General features: G+C 40.1%; 1 non-coding gene across 1 annotated transcript; it reads left to right on the top strand.

Annotated features, from left to right (window-relative positions):
- Positions 1 to 2,866: 2,866 nt before the first annotated feature.
- LOC112439210 (small nucleolar RNA U13) lies at positions 2,867 to 2,969 on the top strand. Its single transcript, XR_003027505.1, has one exon. It is a non-coding gene; the product is annotated as a small nucleolar RNA U13 (small nucleolar RNA).
- The last annotated feature ends 8,931 nt before the right edge of the window (positions 2,970 to 11,900 follow it).

The following is an 11,900-nucleotide window of genomic DNA, read 5'->3' as shown; positions in this document are numbered from 1 at the left end:
AACCCCACCCACCCTCAGACAGTGTCCTGCTCTGTCACCCAGGCTGGAATGTAGTGGCATGATTACAGCTTACTGCAGCCTCAACCTCCAGGGCTCATGTGATCCTCCTGCCTCAGCCTCCCAAGTAGCTGGGACTACAGACACACACCATCATGCCAGACTAATTTTTGTATTTTTTGTAGAGACGGGGTTTCACTATGTTGCCCAGGCTGGTCTCAAACTCCTGAGTTTAATTGATCCACCTGTCTCAGCCTCTCAGAGTGCTGAGATTACAAGCATGAGCCACTCACTGCTCCTGGCATCATAGTTTTAAAAGGTATAATTTTCTGCTTACTGTTTTTTCTTTAGGATAATCCAAAGCCAAATGTTGCTCATCTTTATACTAGTTAGAAGAAGGTTTTACAATATTGGTTCTCATTTGTTACGTATAGCTAATATTTATTGAGCTAATTTTACTATGTGCCAGACACTGTGGAAGAGCTTTATGTGCATTAGCCCATTTAATTCTCACAGCAACCCTATAAGATACATACAATTGTATGCCCTTTTTACCAAGAAGAAAACTGAGACAGAGGGGCTAAATGCCCCCATCAAAATTACAGAACTAGTAAAAGATGGAGATGGAATTGAAACCTTGGCAGTCTGACCAAATCCTGTATTTTTTTTTTTTTTTTACAGACGAAGTCTCACTCTGTGCCAGGCTGTAGTGCAGTGGCAAGATCTCGGCTCACTGCAACCTCCGCCTCCCGGGTTCAAGCAATTCTCCTGCCTCAACCTTCCAAGTAGCTGGGACTACAGGCATCCACCACCATGCCAGGCTAATTTTTTTTTGTATTCTTAGTAGAGATAGGGTTTCACCATGCTGGCCAGGCTAGTCTCGAACTCCTGACCTCAAATGATCCACCCACCTTAGCCTCCCAAAGTGCTGTGATTACAGGCGTGAGCCACCACTCCTGGCCAAATCCTATACTCCTAAGGATTGTACAATGGGGCAAGTTTTTCATACAGTTGTCTGCAGATATTTTTAAAGGCTGACTAATAAATCCTACGTCTTTGCAGCTCAATACTACTAAGAGAAGCTTTGCATGGTTTCAGTGTTTTCAAATGACGTGGCCAAGCACTTTTGCTCCGGATGGTAAACTGAAACAAAGAAGCAACTTCATATCTGAGTGAGGTTGGTTTTCCTGGCTAGGCATATATTCCTAAAGCCCATGAAAGATTATGTAGGAAGAATTCTTATCAATGATTCAAACATTTTAAATGCTATTTTTATAATTTGTATTGATTCTTTAATACAGGATCTTAAATTCAGATAATGACCATTAGTTTTTGGAATTCCTTACCCTTCTGAAGAACAACTTTAGGTTTAAAGACCCTTAAGGTCATAGCAGAAAACATTTTATTAGTTCAATGTCTTTCAGCTACTTGGTGCTAACGGAAAAACTGCTAGAAATTCTCATTGCTGCTTTGTTTAATATACAGAATTTATATTCTGTATATTAGATTCTGTATATACAGATTACAATCCCAGCACTTTGGGAGGCTGAGGCGGGTGGATCACATGAGGTCAGGAGTTTAAGACAAGCCTGGCCAATATTGTAAAACCCCGTCTGTACTAAAAATACAAAAATTAGCTGGGCAGGGTGGTGGGTGCCTGTAATCCCAGCTATTTGGGAGGCTGAGGGAGGAGAATTGCTTGAATTCAGGAGGTGGAGGTTGCAGCGAGCCAAGATCACACCATTGCACTCCAGCCTGGGTGACAAGAGTGAAACTCCATCTCAAAAAAATTTAAAAATAAAAAAAGAGAGAGAGAGAACTTATGTGACTGGAAAGTCATACAAATGAAGTACACAGACAATTTGTTATGGAGCCTAGACAAGTTGTTAAGAACATAAGCTCTAGAGTCAGAATTCCAGCCTTCTACTTACTTTTTGAAGGATTTTTAAATAAGCTACTTACCCCCTTGTTTTTTCATCTGTTAACAAGAAGTGTTCTAGTTTATGGTAATTATTTTGCTGTTCAAGTTAGACAACATCTAGTTTCTTATAAACACTATATGTAGTATTATTTATTTTCACCAACCCTATTATTTTTCTTCCACAACATAGAATTTGTCTTACAAGTGGGGAAAATAATCACGTTAAAGTGGAAGTAATTTGTCTACGTTAGACATTCTGTTAATTGACCAAATGGAGTGTTCCTTTTACCAGTGCAATATCCTTTTGTGGCAAATGCTGTATATATATATAATTGAGGAAAGGGGAAAAGTGAAGAGGTCTCCAAGTAACTAATAGCAGTATTTACCTTTTAAGCACAAAATCTAGATAAGGTGGTCATTAATCCTAAGGAGCAAAACAGAGTCAAATGGTATATGACTTTGTAATGCAGCACTTTGCCATACATGAGTAAAACTAAAAAATAAAGACAAATGTGTTAATGGTTCAACCAAAGTTAAACCTGGAAGCTCCTATCAGGGTATCTTATTTAGGTGAGACGGGAGGGTTGCTTGAGTCTAGGAGTTCAAGATCAACCTAGGCAACACAGCAAGACCCCATCTCTAGAAAAAATATGGTAATCTTTTTTAAATAGAGCAAATCAGAAAATTCACAAAGCTAAGATGACTAGTAAATATATTATGTGCCAAAACACATATATAGATTTTGCAATGATATTTATAGGATTGAATGTGAAAATAAAAGTATGTTATTGCCTCTCTGAGGTTTTGTGTCCTCCTTGCTTTGTGTTATGCCTGTGTCTGCAACTTTTCACAATCATTAATTACATTTAATGCTTCTAGCTCCTAAAATAGTCATGAAAATAGAACTACAAACCTTTAGACTAGGAATTATTCTAGAAACTCATTCAGATCCTTCTGTAGTTTATAAGCATGATGACTGAGTATTCACCCGCATGTGTGAGACGTGCTGCCCTTAAACTTTGTTATGGTGTCACACACTGCCAGCCTGAAATGGAAGAAAAATAAATAAATAAAAGCAAAAAGCTAATTTTTAAAAAGTGGCTGTCAATTACTTTTATCATCTATAAGCCTTCCTTTTTTCTTCTTTTTGAGATGGGATATTGCTCTGTTGCCTAGGCTGGGGTGCAGTGGCACAATCATAGCACACTGTAGCCTCAAATTCCTGGGTTCAAGGGATCCTCTGCCTCAACACACCTGGCTAATTTTTTTATTAGCTGGTGTCTCACTGTGTTGACCCAGGCTGGTGTCAAACTCCTGGCCTCAAGGGATCCTCCTGCCTCAACCTCCCAAAATGTTGGGATTACAGGCATGAACCACCATACCTGGTCCAGGATGTTAACTTTGGAGAATAGTTTATTTATGGAATATAGGTCCTCTCTCCTAACTATGCTGAATTGTTCCTTGACTTTCTAGGTTTTTTTGTTTTTGTTTTTTAAAGATGGAATCTCCCTCTGTCATTCAGTTTGGAGTACAGTGGTGAAATCATAGCTCACAGCAACCTCAAACTCCCAGGCTCAAGTGATCCTCCCACCTCAGCCTCCTGAGTAGCTAGGACTACAGGCATGCACCACCATGCCTGGCTAATTTTTTTTATTTTTTGTGGAGTTGGGGGTCTGCCTATGTTGGCCAGGCTGGTCTTGAACACCTGGCCCTGAAAGATCCTCCCACCTCAGCTTCCCAAAGAACTGGGATTATGATGTCAGCCACCACACTCAGCAGACTTTCTACTATTATTGTTGTGTTTAGCTTTGTGTTGCTTTAATTGTCAAGAACTAATATTAAGAATGAAGTTAATGGTATTAATGCACAAATATACTGGTCTCTGCCAAGTCAAAAATGTAAGACTATAGTATCCTAACTGCTGAGTTACTTCTTGATAACCTAATGCATTAGTTTGCTAGAGCTGCCAATAACAAGTATCACCAATTGTGTGGCTTAGAAATTTATTGTCTCAGTTTTGGACGCCACAGATCCAAGATCAAGGTGTTGGCAGAAATGATTTTTCTGTGGGCAGAAAGGGAAAATCTGCTGCATATCTCTTTCCGGCTTCTGGTGGTTTTTTTCTTAGTTTATAGAAGCATCACCTGAACCACGGCCTTCATCTTCAGATGGTATGCGTGTCTCTCTGCCCAACCTTTCCCTTTCATAAGGACACCAGTCCTATTGGATTAGGGTCCACCATAATGACCTCATCTTTACTTGATCACCTGCAAAGACCTTGTTTCCAAATAAGGTCATATTTCGAGGGGTTAGGACTTCAACATGCAAATTTTTGACTTCAACATGCACATTTTTGGGCAACAAAATTTAACTCATAACACAATAGCCTACCTGGCCTCACCCAAACTTCACCCAGCAGCCAAGATCCTTCAGGAACTGGCTGCATTTGCCTTTCTTGTCTTTTTTTTTTTTTTTTTTTTTTTACCAGGTGCAGTGGGGCAATCACAGCTCACTGCAGCCTCAACCTTCCAGGCTCAAGAGATTCTCCCACCTCAGCCTCCCCTGTAGCTGGGACTACAGAGGTGCACACCACCATGCCTGGCTAGTTTTTTTATTTTTTGTAGAGATGATGGGCAGGGGGTGGTCTCCTTATGTTGCCCAGACTGGTCTCAAACTCCTGGGCTCAAGCCATGCATCCAGCTCGGCCTCCCAAAATGCTGGGATCACAGGCCAGAGCCACTGCACCCAGCCTGCAGTCAGCATTTCTAACCAGTTCCCAGGCGATGCTTTCAAGACCTCTTTTAGCACTACATGTTTTCAGCTTAATCAAACTTTTTTATTTTCTCCTAAACTGCAAACTTTCCATATTTCAAAACAATATAAAAAGTTCTCAGACTATTAATGCGGAGAAGAATCTTGGTAATTTAGAACACTACCTTTGGCCAGGCTCAGTGTCTAACGCCTATAATCCTAGCAGTTTGGGAGGCCAAGGTGGGCAGATTACTGGAGCCCAGGAGTTCAAGACCCGCCTGGGCAACATGGCAAAACCCCATGTCTACAAAAAATACAAAAATTAGCCGGTGTGGTGGCACATGCCTGTAGTCTCAGCTCCTCGGGAGGCTGAGGTGGGAGGATCATCTGAGCCTGGGGACCTCAAGGCAACAGTGAGCCGTGATTGCGCCACTACACTCTAGCCTGGGTGACAGAGCAAGACCCTGTCTCAAAAAAAAAAAAAAAAATTACAGCATGGAGACAGCAGAGGATTAAATAAGTGCAAGGATTCACTAACGTTTGGGAGCAAAAGAGTAATATAATAAATGCAATGATTAAGAAAAATAGACATTTTTGGAGAGTAATTTTGCAATATTTAAAATGTACTCACCCTTGGATTTAGCAATTTTTCTCCCAGGAATTTATCCTGCAGGTGTTCTCATACATGAACAAAATGGCATTCATTCAAGGCATTCACTGTAGCATTGTTCCTACTAGCAAAAGATTAGAAACAGTCTAAATGTCCTCTGCCAAAGAACTAGCTCAGGTAATTATGGTACCTCACTGTCTTCATGCATCTTACAATTACAGCTAGGTTCTTTATTTCCATGCTTTGATTCTAATCCTTAGGAAACTTGGCCTTGGGGTACTGCTTGTTATTGTGAGATAGAAAAAATAATGTTTTAATTCCTAGTCCATAAAAGACAGTTTAAAAAATGAACATAGAGCCACTAAAAAGATAAAGTTAGCTCTATGTGTTCTAAGAAGGATAATTTTCCAAGATATATATTTCTGGGGGGAGAAAAGGATATGAGCATAACAGTATGTATAGTATGTACCATTTGTGCTTAAAAATAAATTGCATGTCTCTCAAAAAAGAGATTAAAAAAATTTTTTAATAAAAGTTGCAATGTTTATATCCACATAGAAATATTTGTGAAGGGAAATACAGGACACTGATAACAATGGTTTCCTCTAGGAAAGGAAACCTGGGATCTGTTGCTGAGGCTGGAGTGCAGTGGTGCGATCTCAGCTCACTGCAACCTCCGCCTCCTGGGTTCAAGAGATTCTCCTGCCTCAGCCTTCCGAGTAGCTGGGATTACAGGCATGAGCCACCATGCCCGGCTAATTTTTGTATTTTTTAGTAGAGATGGGGTTTCACCATGTTAGCAAGGCTGGTCTCAAACTCGTGACCTCAGGTGATCCGCCCGTCTTGGCCTCCCAAAGTGCTGGGATTACAGGCTGAGCCACTGTGCCAGGCTAGGCATACTTTTCAATGAATACTCTCTCATACCTTTTGAATTTTGCACCATACATGTGGGTTTCTTATGAAAAAAAACATATATTTTAAAAGACCCAAATAACTTGGGAAGAAGAAGAAGAAAGAGCTTTAGGAAGGGAAGTGAAAGCTATTTCTGCCAAGCGGCACAGCTCTGAAGTAGTTGAATAAATGCTTCACCCAGAGATGAGAGTCAAGAGAAAGGTAAAGAATTCCCACTCACATTTCCTCCACCATGAGGACTCTGTATGGATTTAAAATTAATTCAATTTTGGAATAAAGAAATGACTGAATTTTCCAAAATTAAGGAAGGAAGAAAGAAAAGGAGGGAGAGAGAGAAGAAGTAGGGGAGGGAAAGGAAAAAATGCAATTGGTAGCAGCATGCAGGATGGCAGAGGAAATCTGAGGTTTTCTGGGTAGCCCAGGGAGTGAGCTGATAATTGTCTGCACTGTGTAGGAGAGATTGGCATGAGGAGGGAGAATAAGAGTCAATGCCATTTTAAAAGGAGAAATCAGGCTTGTTGACTAATTGGATATGCTTGAGAACTAGGAATGAGCATATCATGAGCAGGATGATTTTGCAGTGACAGCTTTCCAGGAAAAATTGCTGCATTCTCAACATCTGCATGCATCTGAGAATTACACCTGGATTCTTCACTTCCATGCCTTGATTTTAATCCTTAGGAAAGTAGGCCTTAGGGTACTACTTGTGATTCTAAAATGGAATAAGTAATGATTTAATTCCCAGCCAGTAAAGGGCAATCCAAATGACTGGCTCCACCATTTCCCTAGGGCTAGTTTGTAACCTGGGACAGAAATAAGCTGTGTGTATTAAATCAATACGATCACTCACAGGTGAAAAAAAAAAAAAAGGCATTGCTTTGGTGACTTTGTATTATATGAACTATTTCTGTTTCTGAACTGTTTACTTTCTTCAGATGATATAAGCCTGGCCACTTTTCTATGATGAGCTAACACCAGCTAGGAACTTGGTACCTTGAGCAAGTGCTCCAAGGTGCTATGATGCAACTTACAACCCCTGCCTGTCGCACTGGGTGTCACAATGGCCAGGGTTGCCTAAAAGAGAAGATTGTGTAACACTTCACAGTGCTCAAGTGCTTTCCTTCTCTCTACCAGCTTCAATGGGAGCTTCTTATCTGAGCATGGGACCAGAGCAGACCAGGGGAAGTGTTATGTGTACCACCCAGAAGGCACTGTTGGTCATCCTCTGATCTCTTCAAGCTTGACCATGCGGATAATGAAATCACTGCCTACTACAGCATTCCCGAAGTGAAACAGGATTACTACACAGTATATCTATGAAACACTGTGACATATGTGTTTGTCATGTTTTATTATTCAGAATTAGCAAAAGAAGTGGGGGTCTGCCTGCCTCCACAGATGCCACTGTCCTGTTTCTCCAACTTTGGCTCCTCAATTCTTGTCATTCCCTAAGGCTGCGTCCTCAGCACTCTTTTCTCTGTGTGATATTCTCCATTTCCACATTTTTGCATTTCACCCATCAGGTGATTGACTTCCAAATCCACTTCTGTAGCCTTGATTTCTCTTGGGGTTGATCTAACCACCTAGCAGGTACCTCTTCCTACTTACTTCAAAGTCAGAATTTCCAAAAATGAGCGCTTTACACCACCCCTTTCCTTCCAGTATTTTCTCTTCCTTACTTTTCTACACTACACCCCAAGTCTATCAAGCACGTAAGGTAGATTCCTAGAGTAATTTTTCTTCCTCCTTCTGTCTTGCCATGCACCTCATGCTAGAGCTGTGGCCTTGGTTCAGGACCTCGTCACCTCTCTACTCCGATTCTAACTACCTCTTGAATGGATTTCTCTATTTTTAGTTTCTCCTCTTTCTACTTCTCTGTCACACTGTTGCCTGAATATTCCTTCAAATGCTCCGAACCTTCTTTGCAACAGAGTTTACCTTATTCCAACAAGCTGGGAATGTGTCCTAAAAATTTTCTCATGGTTTTTGTTGTCTCCTTGTAGTGTTATCATCATCGACGAATTTCTCTAAATGTAAATGTTTCTTTCTTTTTTTTTGGAGACGGAGTCTCACTCTGTTCCCTAGGCTGGAGTGCAATGGCACAATCTTGGCTCATCGCAATCTCTGCCTCCTGGGTTCAAGGGATTCTCCTGCCTCAGCCTCCTGAATAGTGGGATTACAGCCGCACCACCATGCCCAGCTTTTTTTTTTTTTTTTTTTTTTTTTTGGTATTTTTAATAGAGACAGGGTTTCACACATTGGCCAGGCTGGTCTTGAACTTCTGACCCCAGGTGATCCACTCACCTCAGCCTCCCAAAGTGCTGGGATTATAGGGGTGAGGCACCACGCTTGGCCTAAACTTTTCTTAAACTTTAATATTATTAGTCTATATCACATCCTGGGTAATGAGTTCTCTAAGTTTACCATGTTTGGGGTAAAAGTGTTTCTCAATTTGTGTTAAGATTCTAGCAAAATACTGCTCAAACTAAGTTTAAAGGCTAATTTTGTTGTTGTTGTATGTTTTTTTAGAGACATGGTCTTGCTCTGTTGCAAAGGCTGGAGTGCAGTGGCACAGTATAGCTCACTGCAGCCAGCCTCAAACTCCCAGGCTCAAGCAACCCTCCAACCTTAGTCTCCCAAGTAGCTGGAACTACAGGTGTGTACCACCACACCGGGGTAATTTTTTTTTAATTTTTAATTTTTATTTTTTGTAGAGACAAGGTCTCACTATGTTGCCCAGGCTGGTGTCAAACTCCTGGCCTCAGTTGATCCTTCTGTCTCGGCCTCTCAAAGTGCTAGGATTACTGGTGTGAGTTACTACACTTAGCCCACCACTTATTGTTTAAGGGCAATTTACTGACTCATATAAACACAAAATCCAGAATTTTTTCTAGTCAGGCATGGCTGCTTCTAGTGGCTCAATATCATATTAGGAATATGTTTGTCTCTTTCTTCTGGACAACCCAAACTATACACTCAACCTGTTTGAACAACCCAGCAAAAAGACAGTTTTTACTTAAAACTTCTGCAAGAGAGTTTCGGCAAGGACTTTTCATTGTCCCAGATTTAGTCACATACCCATCTCTAAAAAAGTGCAGTGCCAAGGGAAAATATCTGACGAGACCTGTTTTACACACCTGCTATTGTGACAGAGAAATACAGAAAAAGAGGCAAGTTAACCTAACACAAATCTCAAAGTATTGATTATCTATAGAACAGAAGGTTTCTTGTACCAGAAGGAGTTGGGTGGACTGCTGGATGCACATGCGTGCAGGCGCACACACACACACACACACACACACACACACACCCTTTGAATGCTTTTGGCTACATGTAACAAAATCCTCAACTCAAACGTACTTAAACAATAGAGTTCTTTAATTTACCTAACCAAAAGTCTGCATAAAAAAATGTCAGGATGGTGTAGAGCCTTTTTCTATTTTCCTGCTGGATCACCCTCTGTCTTCCTTCAAGTCATAGGATGGTTGGGGCAGCTCCAAGCATTACACTCTCATACAAGGAGAAAGGGTAAGAGAGATCTTCCGTATCATCTTTCCCAGAAACTCCTAGCTGACTATTCTTGCCCTCATTGGCAGGGATTCAGTGAAAAGCACACCTCAGATCAATTTGGAAAGAAAAATGAGATAATTGGCTTAGGGCACCACATTTGTTCCTTGGGCTAGGCAAACTAGAATGGACTTTTAGCAAGAAAAAATAAATAAATAAAAAGGCCTTTAGGTAGGCCACTAGTAATGTTTTACATAAGACTTTTTTCCTTGTGTTCTGAGATTTTTTTTTTTTTTTTTTTTGAGACAGGGGCTCACTTTGTCGCCCAGGCTGGAGTGCAGTGGCACGATCTTGGCTCTCTGCAGCTTCGACCTCAGGCCTTCCACTTGAGCATCACCATTGGCTGGTGAGGCCTCATTTTTATTGCCCTGCTCCCTCAGTTCCACCAGCTCATTTTTAAACTCCCTATTTATTTGCCTTTGTTTGTTAGGTTACATGTTCAAAATAAAAACTTTGAGAAGCCCTGAACTAAATAATCTAAGATTCTTTAGATTTCTGAAGTTAGGATTCAAAATTAAAAACAATATTTAAGAATCTCGGGGGCCAGGCACAGTGGCTCACCCCTGTAATCCCAACACTTTGGGAGACAGAGCAGGGAGGATTGCTTGAGCTCAAGACTTTGAAGCCAGCCTGGCTAACATAGCGAGACACCTCTCTCTTCTCTCCAATAAATAAATAAACAAACAAATAAATAAATAAATAAAATTAGCCATGCATGGTGGTGCACACCTGTAGTCCCCACCATGAAAGTGAGGCCTTACCAGCCAATGGCCCTGAAGCACCTCTGGAAAGGTACATCACTTCAGAATGGGATTTTAAAACCCCATTTCTCCCCCATTTCTTTCATTTTAAAGAATAAACTAAAGTTAGAAGAAGTAAAATGAGTTGACCTTGTTCTTCCACAGGTTATTTAGGATTATAGTCTGATTCTCTAATTCCCTAATCCCTTCATATCTTTTATGTCTTTATAATTCTGTATTTGTCTTCAGATTTTGCTCTTTACCCACACACTAAGAAGTCCTTAAAGATGAATCTTAATGGAGAAGACATTACCTTATTTCAGTAGCCTTTTATGATCTTTCTCTAACACCATTCAATTATTCTTAATATATAATGTCCTAAACTACATGCAGCATTTCAGTTTCAATACACAGTGACCTATTCTGTTGTAGACTGAACGGGCAGTGCTAAGCACTCCAACACTGAACATAATATTGTGTGTTCCAATCTTGCCTCTACGAGCCTCAGCTTCCTAACTCACGGGGTTGAAGTCCATGTGTAGTGTACTTAACATAGCCTGGTACACAGTTACTGCTATGTGTTAGCTGTTATTTTCTCATAACTTTTCCCCAAATTATTCTTGACCAAAGAATCTGGAAATTATTAGGTATTTCCCTCCCAGAGATAAAAAGCCAATGTTGCCTATACCCACAGCCTTTTATCTCGTATTTAGAATCATTTCCATAAATTCATTTCCTTCACTTTATTTTTTTCCCCTCCTATATCTTTTGTTGTATCATTCACAATTTCACTTTCCTTGGAAACTAAGGGTGAAGGATCAGACTCATACTAGTAGAGTTAAAAGGGGTCTTAAATGAAGGAAGGGGCAGCTTAGAGAATTCAGGTCACTTGGCTTGAATCATCAATATTTCAAGTTCCCTATGCAAATCACATAGTTCCAATTTACCAATTTCCAAATCATAAATTTGGGTCAGTGTTCAAATTTCTGTTCCCTGTTTCTTTGCCTCTGTTCCCAATTTCTAACAAATCTCCATTATGTATTTGTCTGAATAGGTAAAATAATAAAAGAAAAAAATGGCAGGGGGTTGGAGGGAGAGTTGTTATAAATTATCTAAGTGTCTGAAGATAGGCTAGGTGATTGTGTAATCCTGTGCATACATAACAAAATCTTCATTTGCCTCCTTCACCAAAGAGAGTTTCAGAAGAATCTCATAAAGTTCTAAAGAAGTTAGTATAATGAAAATTTTTGTAAATGTTAATGTTTTTCTAATTTTTTATAACTATGTGATTAAAAATTTAATTGCTTTCTCTGTTTTTGAATACACAAATACATGATTGTTTAGAGAATTACCAGGGTGTAAATGTCTTCTAGTAAGCAATAGAAAAGGATGTTTGCTATAA

Source organism: Pan paniscus, chromosome 13 (assembly GCF_029289425.2).
Source record: "Pan paniscus chromosome 13, NHGRI_mPanPan1-v2.0_pri, whole genome shotgun sequence".
In the NCBI taxonomy this organism is placed as follows: Eukaryota; Metazoa; Chordata; class Mammalia; order Primates; family Hominidae; genus Pan; species Pan paniscus.
The sequence above is the reverse complement of the archived record's forward strand: the minus strand, read 5'-3'. Positions and strand labels throughout refer to the sequence as shown.